Below are 21490 nucleotides of genomic sequence, written 5' to 3' on the forward strand. Positions count from 1 at the left end.
ATGTGTCATTCACATGATGATAGTGGTAAGCTTCACCGCTGCCTTGGTGGTAGCCAAGGCAGCGTCATGCCTCTGACAATCTCTGCCCTCTGACCGCCCCCAGCAGGCCAGGTAGTTGAACATTTGAGACAGATGAACTGGCAACCCACCAGTTACAGGACAAACTGCCTGTAACTACCTGAGCTCAACAAGCCTCAACAAGAACAGCTAGGAAAGATTCCTATCTTTGACTGCCCCTGCCTTGTCAAACTGTACAATGTATTAACAGAAGTAGTCCCAATAAATTGTGTTACACAATCTTATATACATAATAAGAAAAGGTTATTCTTAATTTGAAAAAAAAATTGCACTACCTGAATTTAATAAAATTGAAGGTTAGATTTTTCCAAATGAGTAAGTCTGAGATTATGTAGCTGTCAGGATCTGTGTTTTTCTGTGTGTTTATTTTGAGTTTCCTGTGTATCTGTGTCTCCGTGTTGTCCTGTCTCCCTTTGATTAGTCCTCAGGTGTGTCTCGTTCACTGATTACCTCCTGTGTATTTAGTGTCACCTGTGTGTCTGTGTCTTTGTCGGGTCCTCGTCTCATTTGCCTTCAAGTCTGTCGTCTGTGTACCCAGTCCGTTTGTGTAACGGTTGCTACCGCCGTCGAGCCCTGGCTTCTGCTCGGCCGTGCTGCCCGTTGTTTTGGACCATGTTGGACTGTGTTATTCTGGACATTCATCATTAAAATCATTCATTTATCGCATCCTGGGTCTACAGCGTTCTGCCTCACCACCTCTACACCGCACTTTATGACAGTAGCTGAATACAGATGAATTAATTTTGGCCTTACCTCCTTTACAAGAGATGCCACTAACTGCGATAAACATCATTTAATGTAAAAAATAAAATTAACTTTGAATATTGCCCAGCTAAATAAGTGAATAAACTGTTATATTTTTCTAAAGTTTTAAAATGATATTACACTATTGCAAAAAAAGAACAATTCATGTCATGAATTTACAAGAGATGCCAATATTGTGGAGTGCACTGTAGTTTTAAAAGTCAAGTAAAGGCATCTATTGCCCTTTGCTAGTATAAATTAATCATAAATTCACCCACACATTTTTGTTACGGCTTAGAACCATGGTTTCTAAGCAGTAAAAAAAAATCTTGTTAAAAGCATTTTGTTCACGGTTTTCCATCTCATAGCATAAAAGCTGAGAGCGAATCAGGCAGATTGTAAAGGTGTGATCTGCTCAATTCTAACATCTCTCATGTCTTTTGGGTGCGTTTTATAATGAATGATTAACTCTGCTTGTAAAATAATTAGAACATTCCCCAAAGCCTAACTTTAGCTGATAAACTAGTGTATGCTGCATAATCACCAAGTTATTAGGTTATTAATTAAATCAGAAAGGTAGTTGGGCAATTATAAAAAGAGTTCATGTTCTAAAAGTTCACCCCAGTATTTTTCTAAATAAGTTTTAATATAAGCCAAATAAACCTTTTGATGCTGATTTAAATAATTTACTGTTTTGTCCATTTCACTTTCAAAGTTGTAATTGTTAAAACATTACAAAAAATAGATGACGACTAAAGACCATTTAATTTAAACCTTGAAAAATTATTGGTAAATACACATGGATACAACTGGATCTTTTTTTTTCTTTAACACAAACATGAACAATCACTGTGGAGGACAACAGAATGTCATTAGGAAGTTAAGCTTGTGTCTTCACCACATTCTCCTTCATCTTTGGTTTATAGAACAAAGGAGGCCTCTGATTTAACTGAACAAAAATTAGCTGCCATCACTTTCCTCCCAATTTTAAATCTGATTTTCTATCATACAACACTCATCATATTGAATTTCGAGGTAAAGTTTAACCAATGAATTAGGATTCAGATTTAGGTTTACAGATTAATGACGGCTGAATAGATTGCTTTGTGAAAGCTGAAATGTTAACACTTAGTTTGAAGACTTTTGTCAAGTCAAGTAGTATTTTCTTTTTTACTAAACAGCAAATAAAAGTTGAAGTAAAAGTGTTGTCAGAGTAACAACACAGATCTCCTGTTACCTCAGGTGTGCCTCTGATTAGTTGATCTTTCCATCAGGATGACTCCTCTCACCTAATCACACTCTGATGAAGGAAACACATTGCTTCATGTTGTATAAAACAACGTGCTCAACATATGTCCAAACTTTGGAAAATGTGTTGAAAAATGTCATAAGAAGTGTGTCTACTTTATTGTAAAACATCCATTAAACATCTGTATGTCAGTTCTTTGTTGCAATTAGATAACCAAAGTAGCTAAATATGAACCAATCAGAAACACCCTTATGTCCTCCACGTTACAAGGCTTCTGATTAGGGTTGATACTGAGTTACCAAAGTTTCACAGCTTGTTTAACCTCGTCCTCTGACAGTAGCAAGACTTTCTCTGCACCCGGGAAGACTAATAATAACACTACCCACGACTGAGAAATCACACCTGCCTACACCAGACACAGGCAAGAAAAGTGACACATAAAAAGCAAGACAGGGAGAAAAAGAATAGCATATGTGTTTCTGAGTATAGACCAGGGGGGAGAAGGAATTACAGAGCAAGGATGATGCAAACAACACATGAAGTTGGTTTACTCTATGTTAAATAAGCAACTAGTGTGTAGTATAACTCCCCACACACAGGCTTTAGCCACAATGCTGATACTTTCTTCTTGTTGGTACATTGTTTTATTTACTCAAAACCAGAACAATATCTAAAACACTGCAGACCTCACTTGCCTCAGCTAATGTCAGTGTTTTTTCTTTCCCCCATATTTTTCTGTTTAGGAATTTTAGGAATACTATATAGAGAAGCGTTTTGACTCCAGGTGCAAGGGAAACTATCTAAAAAAAAAAAAAGATCTAAAATAAAAAAGGATATCTAAAGATTTAATAACGTGATTGACTTCATTAAATCCAGATGCATCTGTCATTAAAGTGAACAGACCAAAACAACAAAATAGGTACCTGTTTGTATGACCTTCAGCCATTTGGAGTATTTGTATGGTCTTTTACATTTGTGTGTGTACGTGTGTGTGTGGGGGGGGGGGAGGATGAGTAGGTGTGTGAGATTTGTCACCTGGGGTGTACGGGTACAAAGCTGTTAGAATGGTGAGAATGACAGAAAACACACAACCCAAGAGCAATAAAGGACAAGCAGCCTCTGTTTCTGTAGGCTGCCACAGCCCCGGGCGGGTGGCCATCCGGCTCCTTCACAGCCGACACAGAGCTAGGTCCACAATCAAGCACAGAAGCACGAGTCCTTTCATACATGGAATCATCAGTTCAAAACTTCAGTTTGTATTTACTCTGGTTATTTTGGTCAGAAAATAACATTTATTTCATGATCTGTATGGTGGCAAATTCCTTTTTCAGTCTGCTGTAAAGTATACACTTGCATACTTGAAAACAAAAATGAGCCACAGAAAAGGGATTACTTAAAAATATATATATTTTTTTATCTAAATGCTGTTGATGATGAACATTTCTACACTATTTTTATGCAGCCTCTATGCTCTGACACTTAAATGCCAATGTGCTTCTGAGATGGAGCCGACATTATTGAACTGATTTTTTAGACTATTTGTTTTTGCATGTCTCTTTCAGTCGTTGCGTTGGTCTCTTACATGTACTTACAACTTCTATAAATACACATTCAATTCAAAACCAAAAGAGCGAAAGAGTCGTTTATGCAGCGCCTTCTGAAGGATCTGCGGCTGCATGTGCTTGAACCTCTGCAGCACCAATCAGGATAAGTGATAGAGGGAATGTGAGAGCGTAGAATTGCTGGACAAAATGAACCATGTATTTGGGATGCACAATATTTTATTTACTAAATGGAAGAGAATTTGATCTTTAATGGTCTCCCTTCTAGGTTGAAATACTTGACTGATTCCGTGTTCTACAAGAGCATTAACCACATGTAGTAAGTCATACTTTACACCAACCTAATTTTACTATGGACAACATTTTTATTCCTTTGCTGTAGGCTTAACGCATTTGCCATATAACCACTTTGACATTCTATATTTTTGCAGTTTTGGTTGTTTCAGATCTTATTTTTTTTTAGCTACGAAGAGAACCCATCAACTATGGGTCAGACCTTTAGACCATTGATCTTTGCAGGAACATTGGAAAGTTTTTAATCACGGACTGTGGTTTTAAGGTAATGCCACAGCAGGATTCAGGTCATGACTATGACTAGGTCACTCCAAAGCCTTCATTTTGTTTTTCTTCAACCATTGCGAGGTGGGCTTACTGGTGTGTTTTGAAACATTTTCCTGCTTTACAACCCAAGTTCACTTCAGCTTGAACTGAATGAGGCTTTCCTTCAGGATTTTTTGGTAGACAGCAGAATTCATTGTTTCATTTATCATAGCAAGTCTTCCAGGTCCTGAAAAGCTCCACTACCACCACCATGGTTTTCTGCAGGCGTGACGTTCCACACCTTCAAAAGGGTTCAGCTTCTGCATTGTCAGTCCACAAATTTTTTTCTCTCATAGTCTTGGGATAATCAAGGTGTGCTCTAGAAAAGTCTTAAGGTTCTTTTTGCTAAGCAGTGGGTTTTGTCTTGGTACTCTGCCATGCAGGCCATTCTTGCCTGGTCTCTTGCTTGTGTTGGACATGAACTCTGATCTTAACTGAAGCAAATAAAGCCTGCAGTTCATTGGATGATGTCTGGGGGTCTTTAGTGACCTTGTAATGAGTCGTTGCTCTTCTTTTGGGGAACTTTTGGTTAGCTAGCCATTACTGTGCAGGTTCACCACTGTTTTATGTTAAAGCCATTTGTTGATAATGATTCACTATGTGTTTTAGAAATGGATATATGTCTGAAAGCCTTTAGTTCTGATAATTTTCATGATTTTTTGCTAAAAGCTAAAGCAAACATGACCTTTAAAACTTAGAATATTACATCAGACCAATAAAAAACTATTTTTAAAAACAGAAATGAGGTCTTAATGAAAGTATGTTTAATATTTGCTCAAAAGTTACTTTGAAAAGGTACTTGACAAATGAGACACATTGGGCCATAAATTCTAATTTGTTGAATATGAGGCAAATCTTCTGCTTCCAGGAGCTTGATGGATTCCTCCATTTCCTAGTGTTGCATCATAAAAAGTTCTCTTTTGCAGCCAGTTCTTTAAGTTTCAGCAAAAATAAATGAAGACAGTTAATGATCTAGAGAAACATAAAAGCTGTTTACTAAATGTGTGCATCCATATTAGCTATCAACTACTCTGAACCAATATTACATGAAAAAGTGAAATTACAACCAAGTGTGCTGGTTTGAAAAAGGACATTGTTAAATCAACACCTAAAAATGCTCTCACAGTTTTAAAGCTAATTGGTACTGCAGTAAATTAAAATATATATTTTGATTAGGCTCATTTGTGTAAAAAAGGATAACTTTTCAAAACAAGATATAAGAAGATATTAAACATACTTTATATTATGTAAGTATTTTAATATTACAATATTTTGTATTGATCAGATGTATTATTCTCATTTTAAATGTCATGTTTTCATTTGCTGTAAGCCAAATACTTAGTAAAATTAAAGGCTTGAAAACATCAGCGTGTTTGTAATTAATCTGTATAATTTGTTTCACTTGGTGAATTCAGTTACTGAAATAAATTAACTTTTCAATGACTGTAATTTATTGAGTGCAACTGTCTGTTGGTACTGCTAACAGATTTTTTTGACAAATGCAACTAGCTTAGCTGCAGATCAGTTAATATACTGCAGTACCAGATGTGCAAAAAGAGGATGCCAAAGCAATATTTACCTAAAATTTCTTCAGACACAGTCCAACACAAAACAGATATATTGTGTGACAGGAAGGGTTGTGATTACAAAAAATTACAAAATCTTCATGAAATGTGACATCACACAATATTAGGTCCAAGATGAGATTGCTGCAAAATTCTGGGGAAACCTAAAATGGGTTTTAGGGATCAAGGGTAAGGTTTGTTGAACATTTTGAGATGGAAAATTCATCCACCAACCTTTGCCACACTCCATTATCAGGTAATGTTTGGAGAAAAAGGTATTTGTTGAAGATCTTTGTCTCCAACTTCAACTTTGAAAGCATCTCTTTATAACTTAGTTGTACTGACATATTCTAATTTTAGCAACCACTTATAGGACAATATGTGGAGTTAATGTCAGACATAGCTGATTTTTCTCAGTAATTGGTGGAAATTGCAGCAAAGGAGTGCAAGTATTGGCCTTGCATTCATCAGGTAGACAGAAAAACACTCCAAATGAATGGAAGAGCTGCTAAGATGCCCCAACGACCCTAAGGTAATGATGTCAAATTGTGTTTACAACTTGTTTTGCTGCCCCTGTTTGGCCTAGAATATCTATCAATTCAACTGGAAGAGGACAATAAAAAATGTATGACTTATTTTCATTTGAGGGGCAAAAGAGGAAAGCAAGCAGAACTAAAAAATAAATAAAGTAAAGAACGGCATGAGTCCTCCTTTAGCAAAATAATGTCAATCAAAAGTAGATTATCAGCTGTAACAATGGTTTGTGTTTTTCTGTTTGTTTTTAAGATATAAATCTTACATTGTCCCCTTGAGGAGAATGACTCGGCTCCGGATCGATCCATTATTGTTCATCCCACCCTACATTCCTATTCTAGATTCAGTGCATCAAGTAATCAAAGCCTCATGTTGTTTGACAAAGCTTTTCATGATCTGTCGATGATGATAGATTGTGTGTGCAGCAAATATAATTAGGGATTTCAGCAACATAACATATTTTACTATTTAACGCTTTCAGAATAGTGAGTGTGTTGGATTTGTGTGAACTGGCAAAATGCTGAAATTATTTTTGTACATTCCAAGAATTTACAATAAAATTACAATTGAAATTTAGAATCATAGATGTAATTTTCATTACACGGGATAATACTGCAGTGCCTCCTCTATTGTTTTCTTAAGGGATGACTATTGCTATCTGTAACACAGCTTGTTAGGCTGTTTGCCTCATTAGTGAAGATGATGAGAAGGAAAACATAAAGTATTTGTATCAGATTTTGCTTCATTATTCAATTGGTTTTTCCACTTTAGTGTGGGAAAACACTTATAAAAAAAAGAGGATTATAAAAGAGTCTGGGAAAGTACTGTGTGCCAGCAGATATCTGGGGAATTCCTGAATAAATTAAGCTCACAATTACAGACACACTAATATACAGTAGATGTGTACACGCACACACACACGCACGCACACACACACACACACGGCTCCCCCCCTCCCACACACACAGACTTAAGCAGACAAATGGTTGACCTACGGTGTTCCCACGACATCTGTTCGCACAGCATCCAGTTGGTTGAGCAGAAAAGCCACAATGGACTACACTAGAATATTACAGGAAAAAACAAGTACAAAAATAGCTTAGCATGAATTTCTGGAAATCATGCTTATCCTATTTTTCTCTCCAGTTTATTGACTAGTAGTTGTCAGGAGCACTTTTAATGCTGAAATAGTGGACAATTTTATCTTACTAAGATACAATTATATATTTAAAACAAGCCATAGTACTTCTAGACATTTTTTATCAACATAAAACGTGCTCAAATTAAATATTTAATTTTAGCTTAAGAATTTTAAAATTAGAGGCTTTTAAACATCTTTAATAGCTGCTGTATATACAGAATTATATTTATTCTATGCAAATACACTCACCATTCAGTTTATTGAGTACATCTTTTAACACCATTAGTAAATAAGCTAGTCTTATGGCCATCACATGGTAGTAACTAAATGTATGCAGATATTCAGACAAAATGAAGATGCATGGTATGAGTTGCAAGTTCAAACAGAGAATCACAATCTGAGGGAACAGGGATTCAACTCACTTCAGCTGTCTACCATACATAGGAAAACACAGAAGCAAAAAAAATATTAATCTAATAAGACATGCAAAACTGCAGCACAGAACACCACAACGCTGAAAACCAAGATGACAAATTAAAATCAAAGTCCTGCAGATAATGACAAATTATCCCATCCTCTACCTCAGTGTCAGAATGTCTTGAATGAATACAGCAGAATAAGATACACAACAGTTTTGTTTTGGTGTCAAATGAGTCTCAGAATAGTTTCACCTTTAGCTTTGCTGTTTCGCACTTTTGCTTTGAGTTTGTTGACAACTGGAAAACATGGAATCTTCTTTTCTTTAATCATTCTGGATTTCACAGTAAATAAATAAAACATGCAGCTTGTTTAATGTTGGCTGGCTTTAGATGTAAACATAAAAAGCAATCAGTGCCAAATCACATCAGTTGCTTTGTTTCTTTGATTATTTAACTCCAAAAGGTAATTTATTCCCCTGGTAAACCTGAAAGTTGTGATTTCTCGTAGCAATTAGGAAGATGTAGTGTGAGGGGAGATTTGTTGTTCTAATAATGTATATTTTTCTCTCTAGTTTCAGTTCATTATTATGAGTTCAGTCAATGAGTAGGGCAACCAGTTGTCTTAATAATATCTTTGAAATTGTTTAATAAGCTGGTCTTTTGCTTTATTTTTGAAACCTCTCCACCACAGCCATTAGTGCCACCAGTCTCCCGCAGAGTTTGACTTTAATAACTGTAAGCATGCATGTTTTTCATGAGCATGTAGCACTGAAACTTAATGTAATGTGGTGTCGCAAGTAATACCTTATAAACACACCTCAGGTGCTTCTCAGTTTGAGATGGGAGTTTGAGCTGCTGCACAACTTAAATCCTCGCTGAAATTCAGTGTAAACTGTTATTTACGTGGATTGGCTGCAGGAAAAATCAATTCTGTTTTTTGTGGGTAATTCTGGACACCTTAATGAGTGTTTGTAACGCAAACAGTGTTTCTTTTTCAATAAAACGGTGAGTGACGAAAGAAAAAGAGAAAACTGTGAGGAACCAGAGAAGCAAACACTTCAAAATTTGCTTGGCAGTTGGTCGTTCTTTCATTCTTTTTTTCTTCTTTCTTTTTAGTTGTTTTTTTGTTGGGTTTTTTTTTTTTTTTTTTTTACAATCTCCCAGCCGGGAAAATTGATACGCTGCTGCAAAGTCTAAAAACAAACATTAGCATCATAAAGCAATGCCTGATGCATCCACTGTATTTTTGCCACTTCTAAAGATGGTCAACAATTCCTAAGCAACAATTCAAGGAAGCGCTGTTGCTGTGGTAATTGTTTTCTTTTATTATTATTTTTATAAGCCGTATGGAATAGATTCGGACTGAGTGGTGACAGACTGTGGGTGGACAATGACTGCCTGGATCCAGCACTCAGTTTTGTTTGCACCCACATTAGTCACATGGGAAGGGACTATAATTGAGTCAAGGCATCAATGGGAATACATGAAGTTTTGCCAGACTTATAAAACACAGATGAATTTCACAGTTTTATACATGTATAAATTAATTATTCCATAATGGCCTCACATATGTTTCACAAAGCCTCGTAAAATGTGGGGTTGGATAATTGCAGCAGTGTTATAGAAAACTGGGCCACCATTTGACCACTCACAGAGTTTTCTTTTGATCTACTTCTAACTTTAATGAACATGAAGGAAGACTTAGCTACAAACCGCTTGGGAAGGATATATGAAAATCTGTTTTGAAATTTTATGGTGGACTGGTGTTGTTATGAAGACTTTTTGAAGTGAGTGGCTTTGTGACGGCGAGTTTTCAAAGATGGAGAATGGGACGCACAAGAGAGATATACACAAACAGATGGAGCACTTTGTTGTCCACACACATTTAAGTAGATCTGAGAGGAAAAAAATCTTCACTTTTCAAACGCTTAAAGCAGAGGTCAGGATCTTTTAGAATCCAGAAGCCATTTATGCCCTCTGCCCAGTGAAATAAAATTTGTTTGAAACCTCAAGGACGATCTTACAAATAAAGATAACATAGTTTTTCTTTATAAATATCTACTATTGGAAATTTGTTTTGATTTTTACATGAAAGAACCACCAAACTCAAACTAAAAACACTTAAGTTTTTGTGATACAGCATTGTAATAAATGGTAAATGGACTAAACTTGTATAGCGCTTTTCCAGTCATTTTGACCACTCAAAGCGCTTTATACTAGTCACATTCACCCAGTTGCACTCACATTTATACACCGATACACAGATTGGTAGGCAATTTGGGGTTAAGTGCCTTGCCCAGAGGCAAGCTGGAATCGAACCTACAACCTTCCAATCGCAAGACGACTACTCTACCACAGTCGCCCTGCGACTAATAGCAGATATTACACATATGGCTTCACTTTCACAGTTGTTACTGTCACACAGCATTCATGCATTCAAACTCTGGATATATAGATAACATTCAGACAGTTAAATGCTCTCTAAATTTCCTAATGGCCCAACCCACCCATTCAGATATTCAGGCTCCTGGAAAAGCATATTTTTATAAAAGTTACTTACTACTTGCTAGCAAGACCAATGATGTGGTTATTAACTATGTTACATCTCTTGCTGGTACTTTAATGCCAGGAATAATCCTAATCATCTTTCATTTTTGTGCAGAAGTTGTGCTACCTATTCATTTTTAATATATTTAAAATGTATTGTTACAACAGAAATAGCAAAGCCAGGGAGGAAACAGCAGCAGGGACGATGATACAGGATCTTCTCAGGTATTGATAGATTATAACTTGTTAAGAAAAAAAGGTTTTTACATATATTTCAGAATTATCATCCCCACTCCAAAATATTGTTGTCTACATTATAACAAGTGTAAGCAGCATACTGTTTCCCATACAATTTATTTCTCACACATCATTGTCTCTTTGTCTGATTGGAAATTGGAAACATTAGTTTCTTAGATTTCTGAAAAAGTAAAAGCTAACTCTTATGCTGACTGGAACATAATTATTTTTTGGTGACTCATCCACACTTGCATGGTCATTGTTTACATCAGTACTGTTGATTTTGTATTAATAAATAACATGGTTATCTAGTTTGAAATTTTACATTAAAATTTTTCATATACTTATATTTTTAAAAAGTATTTACTGCACAAAAAAGTAAGCCATTATCTGCTCCGCAGCAACCAGGTCTGAGTAGCACAGACATTGGTCAAACAAGAAGACAGCGACAAACTTGTCTCTTGTAGATATTCATTATCTGATAATGTAGTGTAACATCATGACTGTGAATATTGACTGTTAAAGTTATTTTTAATTGGCTAAAAATGGCAGAGGTCACACTCTGACTTGTCATTAGCCTTCCCCAACAGTAATGATAACTTTTTTACAAATTCACAGCCATATAAAGTCTTTCTAATACAGATAAGAGATCATTTCGAATGATAGCTTCAAACATCAGTTCAAAAGATCTAAGCTATTTCTTTAATGGTAGCAGATTGTACTCCATGCACATATATAAACATACACGTGTGAGGGAACACATTATGGGCCCTGCTTCCCAGGAGCTGGCCCTTCTGTGACATTTGGAAAGGGCAGGAGCAGCATCACTCACATAAAGCACACACGTGCCGCTTTGACCTCGGTGTCATGAGGTTTCAACATAGTCCCCCCCTGTACAGAAGTTCAATACTCAGATTAGCATCAGGAATAAGGATTAGCACACTCCTGTGGGGTTTGGACAGCATACACTCGTTTCACCAGGCTATTCCTCAACCCCCAGGGGACAGCCACACAAAAACACAACACACTAACCTGCAAATCCACATGCGTTTGGCACACAGTGTATGGGGGCAGTAGGACCAACGCTTTGATTTATGCTGAATGGAGTTCATTTATACTCAAGCCAAGTTATTGGTGTATTTGTTAATATTTGTCAAAGCTAAATCTTTATTTTTGTATTATGTTCTTAGAGTGGATAGTGAAAATGTTTGATATCTATTCCTGATTCAGTCTTTAAGTAGATTACATCTGAAGCACTTTTCAAAGTGTGCTTTATGTTGCCTTGAACTTTTTCACATTTTGTCACATCACATACATAGACTTCATTGTTTATTTTTACATTTTTGCACGATAAGCCATTGCATGATTATGCAGTGGTAAGAAACATGATCCAAGAATTTCAAGTTTCTTTTCATAAATATAAACCTAAAAAGTGTGGTGTGTCACTTAATTTACTCTGAGACACTAAAATAAATATGTCACTTAATTTAGTAAATAATCCACCTGCATGTTCTTTAACCACAGTTTGAATGTAACTGTTCTATGATGAGTTTTGTGAAAAAACATTAGGAAAAAAATGAACGAAGCAGCCAGTTTAGAAATAAAGTTGAGGAAAAGTTTAAACAGGATTGGGTTATAACGCAATAGTCAGAATATTACTCAATATATAACCTTTAAATTGAGCTTGGTACAACTATGAAACTGTTGAGGACTATTTATCAAGATTCTTTGAGTGGAAGAAAAGTAAAACCGAAAAAAATCCAGAGTGAAACATGATGTTGGCAACATCACCAGAGATGCTGGACAGAGAAAGATAGATAAAACTACAGATAGAGCAATCCTGCCAGACACTTCAGAGGATTCAAAATACCTGCATGGCCAAAATCAAAACCTAAATGCAACTCCAAATATGTAGCAGAACCTGAAAAATTATGTTTATAGCTGCTCTTCATCCAATCTGATGGAAAGAGTTGAGTCTTTGGATGTGCAAAGCTGTAAGGACATACCCCAAAATAATTGCATGCTGTAATTGCAGCAAAATTTGGGTCTACGAATTTTTGATCCTGTATTGAGGTTTGTGATTGTAATGTAACAAGCAAGTCAAAGAGTTCAAAGGGTCTACATACTTCAGCAAAGTAGCCTAGCTACAATGCAACTAAAACCAAATTAAAATGCCATAAATACTGAGACAATCACATAATGCAAGCAGCAAGCAAAGCAATGTCAGACGACGCTGATTAAAACATACTTGATTTTCACATACAATTGTTTCAGAGCATTGGACCCAGCCCAGAGAATCCACAGTCCCCACATGTCCACACACTGAGATTTGTCACCCTGTAGGTATCTAGATGAACTGTATGGAGTTACAAGGTCGTTAATGTAAGAAGGAGCCAAATTATGTGTTGCTGTAAAGACCTGGAGGTTTATTTTTTACTGAATCCTGATTTTAACTAAAAGCCAGTGAAGGTACATGAGAACTGAGAGAGTGCAGTACGGCGTCCTGGTAAGCAATTCTACAGCTGGGATTCGGCACGTCTCTGATGGCTGAAGCAGGAATAATGAGAGCTATAATAGTCTAGACATAACAAAGCAAATGCATGAAATATAGCTTCTTGCAGTCAATAGGACAGAAGTTTTTAGTTTTATTTATTGGAGGAAAATAGAACAAATAATATATGTAATTTATTTTCAAATTTTGATTGTTTGTTAAGATTATGTCTACTTTTGCGACGTCGTATGAAATTGATTCCTAATAATCTAACGGATTTGAACTAGACTGTTTTTTGAGGCAAACAGTAATCTGAGGTATTGCTACAAAAAAAAATTAAGGGCCATCCAGTGTCTAAACTTTACTAAATATTGAATAGTGAACTTTGTAAAAATCTTAAGCGATAGCCCAAAAGGAAGCATAAACCAATAGAAGGGGCCAGTTCCAAAAATTAACCCCTACTTTTAGTACAGATCAGGGATGCTAATAGACGTTCCCCTTGAGGTCACATGAAACATTCTATTCATAAGTAATAGATGAAATACTGAAGAACAGCTTACAGATCAAGCAGAACTAAAATAGAAATTTGACGATAATCTAAGCTGATATTTTTATGTATCATTAGTAACCCTAAGGAGCACTGTCTCTATGCTCCCTTTGTAGAAAACTTGACTGAAATTCGTCAAACATCTAATTCATAATGGCAGTCTGCAGCTCAGCTGCACTGAATACAGCAGAATATTATAACTTTCTTTAGAATCTGACATTTCTAAATCTTTTTAAAATGAATCTGCTCAATTATCTCTGCTGTGAAGTACAGGACAGAGGGAAAACTGTCTCAGCAACAAAATAAACTCCTCTCCATACTTGACTGCCTGTGCAGCCTTACATAACGATGCCTCACAAGCCACCTCACAGCAAGTGAACTTGTTCAGTATCATCAAGAGGCATCTCTTCTATTTTTCACTTTCTCAGATTTAGCGGTGGATGGCTGACTTGAAGTAGGCCCTTCTCAGTCAGTCAGAGTTAGATCATTGATTTTTACTTACGCGAGGTCCGTGGAAAGGACAAGCAAAAAAGTGTCTAAACAAAGCCGCAGACTACTTTATCGTATGGAGCATTGCTGCGTGTCAGACCTCAGTGTTTGCTGTGTTAGAGGCACTTTTGTCCCATGGTCTGCCCTGTTTATATTTAACAAGAAAACCTGGATGCTTCTGCGGCCACAGTGTGCTTTTTGCTCAGAAAGCTTAACAGAAGAGCAATGGCTTAGAGACTGGGTTCAACGCAGCGGGTTTGGCTGTTTTTATCTCCCCTGTCTGTCTGTCTGAGAGGCTGCAGCTCCTCTCCTTCGATGAGTCACTCACTGGGCTGCAGCAAAAAAAAAATAACGCTTTCCTACTGCCACACTGTGGCTGCTGTAATAATAGAATTAGATATCAAAATCTAGTCCCTCCAGTTACGACTCCGGCTTAATGGGACAGTGGTGGTGTACACCTGCTGCAAAGTCTGCAAGAGTAGTGATTTTTTTTTAATTTTAGTTTCAGAGAGGGAGCACAGACTTCCATTGTTCAGCGTAAACCTTTGCTGGAGCCATATTTTAGATCAAAGTAGAACACTAACTGTGAGCAAAATCTTACATCCTTCCCCTTTTCAGGTTATAGAAGTTTTGCAAAGAAGCAAGAAAATGCTATGTACAGCTACTAACCTAGAAGAAAAGCTTCAAAACTCTCCATCTAAACAGTTAAAACACCATCGGTCCTTTACCATAAAAATTCATCAATCACAGAAGATGTGGACCACATTTTTTTGGCATCTCTGCCAAAAATGAGCAAAACTGATCAATTTCACACTGAAAGTATACATTTTTACAGTTCTATTACAAAGAGCTTTCTATTCACTATTAACTCAGGTCTATGTATGACTGGCTTCTGGTGTTAAGAGACAGTGATGTTTTACAAAGATACAGTTTAAAAACTGTGAAACATGTAGTTGAAAATCCTTTTAACAAAATGCCAAGGAAAATGTCAGAGTGACCATATGTTTCTCACGCTGTATGGAGTACAGCCACCACTGGCCTTCCCAAATATCTTCAAATGTGGCTTGCAAATATTTGTGGTTGTGAAAAACAGATATTCTTGGTGAACACATTAGAGCAGGGTCTCTTATCAGTCATATCTCATGTATAATACATCATATACTGTATATCACATAATAAACTCAGCAGACTCACAGTTTGAACTACTTCTCAGTCCTAAGAATGGCTGCAACTGGCATCATGGAGGAGCGTTATGGTGATGACTTTGGGAACAGCAAGGGATTCTTAAAAAGACAGAGGCCCAATTTCAAGGTGTCAAATTGCAAAATCAAATTTCTCACAGCACTTTTGCAACAACATAGTTCATTGAGTGTGCTATAAAATGGCTCAGAGTGCCTTGAAAATACATAACAGGTGCAGGCTTGCTTCCTGAGCAGATGCCCTGACTAATTAACCAGCCAGCATTGACCTGTTACTGGCAGAAAAGTACAATATTCTGTCAATTGGCAACTTAAAAATTACAATAAAATGCTTAATGTTATGTTATTGGATTTCATAATTGTCATAATCAATATGTTACAGAGCAGCTCTGAAAAATCTTTTTATCATTATTTATTAAATGTATCATCAGGAGTGAGAATTCACATTGTATCAGTAAACACAGTAACTAACAGCATGTACTTGGATGCACATGTTTGGGTGCATCAAAGCCTTCAGTCAGATCAATGCTTTGATGCATAAACTTAAATAGTCTTGGAATTTCTTCATTTTACACTGGATTTAAATCCACGGCTCCTGTCAAAGAATCTGCAGCACACACACACGCATGCAAGCACACACACATATTTTTATATACATATTAAAAATGTGCTACAGCTTTAGAAAAACATAAATTCTTAACCATTAAAAAACTTGGCAGGTCTGAATTTGAAAAGAAGCATAAATAGATTTTGGCCAAACATATATAGTCATTTTTGTCTCTGTATGTACATAAATTAAAGTTTGGATTTTTTTTCCTGCATTTTCAGAAAAAAATATCTACTGTGAATAGATTTTGTTTTTCTTGCAGCCTTCTTAGACATCTTTATTACGAGTATCAATAGTTAGGGAGAGTGCTGTAGAAACAGCAAACTAAAGTGAAAGAACTTAGTGCTAAAGCAATAGTTTCACTTATTTAAAAAAAAAAGCTAGGCATTTGATAACCAAAGACCTAACTAACTCAACAATTGGCTCCACCAGCAACCTCCACAGACTTTGCCCAGGGTGTGAATTATTTCAGCTGCCAGTAGGTCACACCCCCACTGGGGAAAATCACCTGGTGTGTAGTTCAGACATGCCAAAATTTTTACAGAAAACTAGCTGGTGCTGTGGGGAAGACAGCAGGCAGGAACAACCTTACAGCTGCACACACGTGACTGGAATTTGTGTACTTACATTTTCAAGCTAATTTTTTCTGTTCTTACAGTAGAAAATAAATGTGAAGATTTGCCATTCTGCAGCAAATGCTGCAAAACAAAATCTGTGCATCTGCACATGGCAAACTCAATAACACTGAATTCTGGATGAAAAATTAGTTAAGAATAATGAGTCCTAAATGTTTAAACCGTTTATATCACCCGAGTTCTGCAAATATAAGTGAGATGTTTATTCCAGGAAAAAGAAAAAGAAAAAGGAGACCAGAAAGAGTGTGTGTGTTTGTGTTTGTGTGTGTGTGTGCACATTTTGGTACTTCAATAATGAAACACAGTCAGTGAAGCCCTTAGTTCTGACAGGTAATATGCACACATTCTCACATAAGCACACACACATCCACAGCTGTTCACATACTGTTGCAATTGAAAGCTGTCAGTCTGAGACTTCACCCTCCACAGGGATTTGCACCTGACGACAGCTCCAGGACTTCACTCCTTCTCAGCTCTTTGATATTATCCCTCACCTCCAGATTCTCAGCTTCTGTCCTACTGCTACACTCACCTCTTTACTGCCATCCATGCACACACAGTGCACACCTGCAGCAAAACCCTTCAACGGTAAAGAAAAAAAAAACACTAAGTACTAAAGCTCCTCAGTATAATAACAGAACCACAGATGACTCCTGAAATTGATATTTCAGTCCCCTGTTCAGTTCACTGCAGACTGACAGTATCAGTCTAATTGGCAGCTGTTGTATGTTCACTTGCCCAGCTTGTTGTGGCTTGAAAGAAACTGCAGTTGAAATGATTATGCAGCTGAGACATCTGGAACAGAATCTATTTTTGTGACAAAGAGTTTCATTGTTCTTAGATAACTTACTTTTCTCTGTCTGCTATGGTTAAATAGGATCATTCATAAATTGGACAACTTTAATTGTGTTTACACACGTTAGCTTAATCAGCAGAGGCACCTAAATGGGACCTGGTACATATTCAGCAATCATTTTCCAGGGAAGCTATAATAAGCTCTTACAATACACAAATTACACCAGATGTTAACATACACTGAACAAAAAGACACATGACTTTTTTTTTTCTTCCATACATAACGTTAAATTATATCAAACTTGCGCTTAGTCAGTTGCAATTACCAATTTAATCTAAATAAAAACCCAAGTGATTACTTTACTACTTTCTTGAAATGTGGGAGTTTACGTAAATTTTCCTAATATATGGTAGATTTGCCTTTGAAATTACTTAGGTCAAACATTTGGGGAATGCCTCAATATTGGCCATCTTCAGAGTTTAGACTCTAATAAATAAATTTAACCATTTTTTTTCACTGGAGTAGTCAGTGTAGCGGCTAACTATGTCATTTCACTGTGGTTATTGACACTCTCCTGTTTCTTTCTTAAGCAGTATGATGGCTGAAAATCTATGTTGTTGATACTTGTATACAATCATTTGAACAAGTGAACATAACACTTTCCAGCTACTAAAAGTAGTTCCTAAGGATAAGCTGAACTGTTGGAAGTCCACACTTGATATATTTACATACTGTATATATTTTTCCATGATGTCACACAAAGACGCAGGATGTTTGAGGGATTGCCTTATCAACAAATTTCACCAAATCCATCTTCAACTCAGAGGACCAGCAAAAGATTACAGTTCAAAATCATTTAAAAATTAAAATAAGGATATGCTTCAGGGGCTATTGCTCAAAAATGCATAATTTGGTAGAAAATAGGTACTTTGTCTTGCTAGTTTAGTTTGTTATGGAAAGCAAAGTATTTCGATTCTGTGGAACTTGCTGCATTACACCTTTACAAATAAGAAATCTAAGAGTAAATTGTAAGAATTTAAAAAAAAAATCAAAACATAAAACAGACAGAAGTTATGAATCCATCTTAAGCTTATAGCTATTTCCATTTGTGCACCTTCAACCAAACAGAAAGAATTAAAAATAAAACCAAGTCACCAAAGATCTGATTATATTTTTGTTATCTTTGGTATTTCAAGACATTTTTGAAGTTTAGATATGTAGGCTACTGTAGGTCCAAAGTCAATGTCAAGCACCACCTATTTTACCTTAACAAACTCCTGCCTGAATTTATTTAAAGATATATTTAAAAAGTGCTTTTTGCTGCAATGAGATTCTAAATCAAGCAGAGATTTAACTTAAAATTAATATATATACATTTATTGGATCCATACATTAAGAATAGTTTAATAGTAATCAATCAAATGTAGGTATGCAGAAGATTACATCAGTACTACTAATGCTGCTAAATGTAACTTTTAAATTGAATTACAACATATACGCAGTGCATTCAGACCAGTGTGAAATCCCTAGTGGTTGTCATTCACTCTCAGACCGCTAGATGGCGGCAAATTACTTGAGGAATCTGCGGTATGTGTCGAATATGCATCTCGGTTGCATTTAATACCAGAAGCTGTTGGGTGTGAATTTTTGCAGCAATGGTGTGAAAGAAATGAACAGTAAATAGAAAAAAAAATCTTTCAAAAGTCACATTTGATTTGGAAATTGAGACATAAGTTATGAAATAAAACTAGAAGCTTGTAGAGTAAAAAAGGTTTTTAAAGGGGGAAAGTACTCAGGAACAATGCACTCAAAAAGGCCCAGTTGTGCAGTGGTAAAGAAACAAGAGATTTGGATGAAAAACAAAGGAATTTCAACAGAAAATCTGTGCCCAAGTGATCAAATTGATAAAGCATGATGACTTAGGTAGTAAAGCTTCTCTATCTCTCATCTCTCTTCCTTATTATCTATTATTGATGTGTTGTTGAAGTCCTGCTGAGTTCCCCAAAACTTCCTGCTATGCCCCAGGTTGTTGCTCCAGTAGAGAATAAGGAATGATGTGTATATAAGAAGACATTCAGAATGATGTGCCAGCACAGATGTCAAGACTTGAACTGCAAACCCTTACTAAATTTTATCATTACAGAGGTATTTCCACACAACAACCCTGGGGAAATGCTCCAAGGTTATTACAGTTACTTATCAAAACACTTTGGAATATCTAGAAGTTGTGGGCAGTGTGCATCTTGATATCATGAATTCTTGTCATCACAAGTTAATTTTTATAGCACTGCTGGTTTGAGTAATAGATTTATATATTTTCTTTGTTTTATTTTATTTTTTTTTCTTACAGTTCTTTCAAATCCCTTTTCAATCAAATCCAATCAAACCACCTACAAACTCCAGGTACCACATATAAGATGAATGCGTTTTTTCTTTCTTAGAATCAATAAAGTGTTAAGAAAAGCACTTTCAGCCACTTTAATCTGACAGACCACAAATTCAGTGAAACAAAGGGTTGACGTACTTTGCCTCACAAAGCAATTGAATCCACAAAGAAAACTCTTTGACATTATGTCAAGCCAGTCAAAGTGAAAATAAAGCAAGAAAACATCTAAAGTGAGCATCAGAGGATTTATGCCTTGAAGCTCAAGCAAGTTCCTCCTCAGTTCTTGGATAAAATGTTGAGGCATCTTACATAATAAACTTTTTGCCTTTTTGGTTACATAGAAAAGCTCTTTCAATTGAAGCAAAGACTATTTTTTGGAAATAAGCCGTCTATTTCTCTCACTCAGCTTGATCTAAAAGCTAGCTCAGTTATAAGACTTACAGTCCACACCCTGCTGCTTTGATGTGTTTACCTGTCTTTTTGTCTTCTTCTTGGAAGTCTGGTTAGACTGTAGCTTTATCTCATCCATTCTCTCTGCTGATTGCCTGGTGGTGAAGTTGCCTTCCATCTGCAGCCAGTAAAGCCTGGTCTCAGTCAGTGAGAGATGTAGTCCGAATATATCAGCAGTATTGCAACAACCCTGTTCCCTGAAAGACAACACATATACAGAAATCCATCACAATACTATTTTAAATTATATAAATAAACAGTAGATATTAAAAGACAGCCATGATTGAAGATACACAGATTTATGGTTTTTTTTTTTACTTGTTCATTATTGTAGACTAAAAGGGATCACTAATAGGTTCATTCTTGATTCTATTTTGTGACTAACTCCGATAATGATTCATCTTCAATTGGTGTAAATATTGTGACTCTTAAGTATAGAATTCTCATCTTAACTCTTTGAAATTATTCAAAGAGTGTTGTAAGCACAACACAGAACAGAAAATCTCCTTTGTCATCCTCCTGAAAACACAAAAGGGGTTTCAATGTTAGACTAAAGGTTTTTAACAGACACAAACTGTGTCTTAGACTGAAACTTGACAGCTTGCACATTATTACACCTTCCCAAAGAGATGAAAGCAATTCTACCTAAATAGAAAGGATATAGCCTTACCCAAGGGAAAAAATAGTTGAGAACATTTTAAGAGCTTCATGCAGGTGTTAAGATGCATGTGTGAAGACTGACCAATAAGTTCCAGAGCCAAGATGGCTGAACATGCTCTGATGCACTGTACCCACACCATCTATCTATTTAAAAGCATTAAAAAGAGGTTGGAATGTTATGGTTTACTTGGTTTTCCTTTGGCTTTTATCATCATTTCCCAGATGAACACAACTGTCATAGCAGTGACTGGGAATCAATATAAGAGGTCCAACAATTTAATCAGCATCACAAAGTTTGTTATATCAGAAAAAAGTGGGTCACTCTGTTTCCTAAACTAGTGTTTTAGTGGCTAATCTGCAGTGACTTTAAAAACAACCCTAGAAAATACAGTGTAGACTTCCACGGCAGTATGTTCACCTTCTGCCTTCAGAACTTCATTGTTTGTGGCATAGATTCAACAAAGTTTTAGGAGCATTCCTTAGAGTGTATACATAGAGCCAAAATAAGGGGCATGTGATGATATAATCCTGAATGTTTTCTTCTTTTCTTGATA

The sequence above is a fragment of the Xiphophorus couchianus genome, chromosome 5 (assembly GCF_001444195.1).
Source record: "Xiphophorus couchianus chromosome 5, X_couchianus-1.0, whole genome shotgun sequence".
NCBI classification, from domain to species: Eukaryota; Metazoa; Chordata; class Actinopteri; order Cyprinodontiformes; family Poeciliidae; genus Xiphophorus; species Xiphophorus couchianus.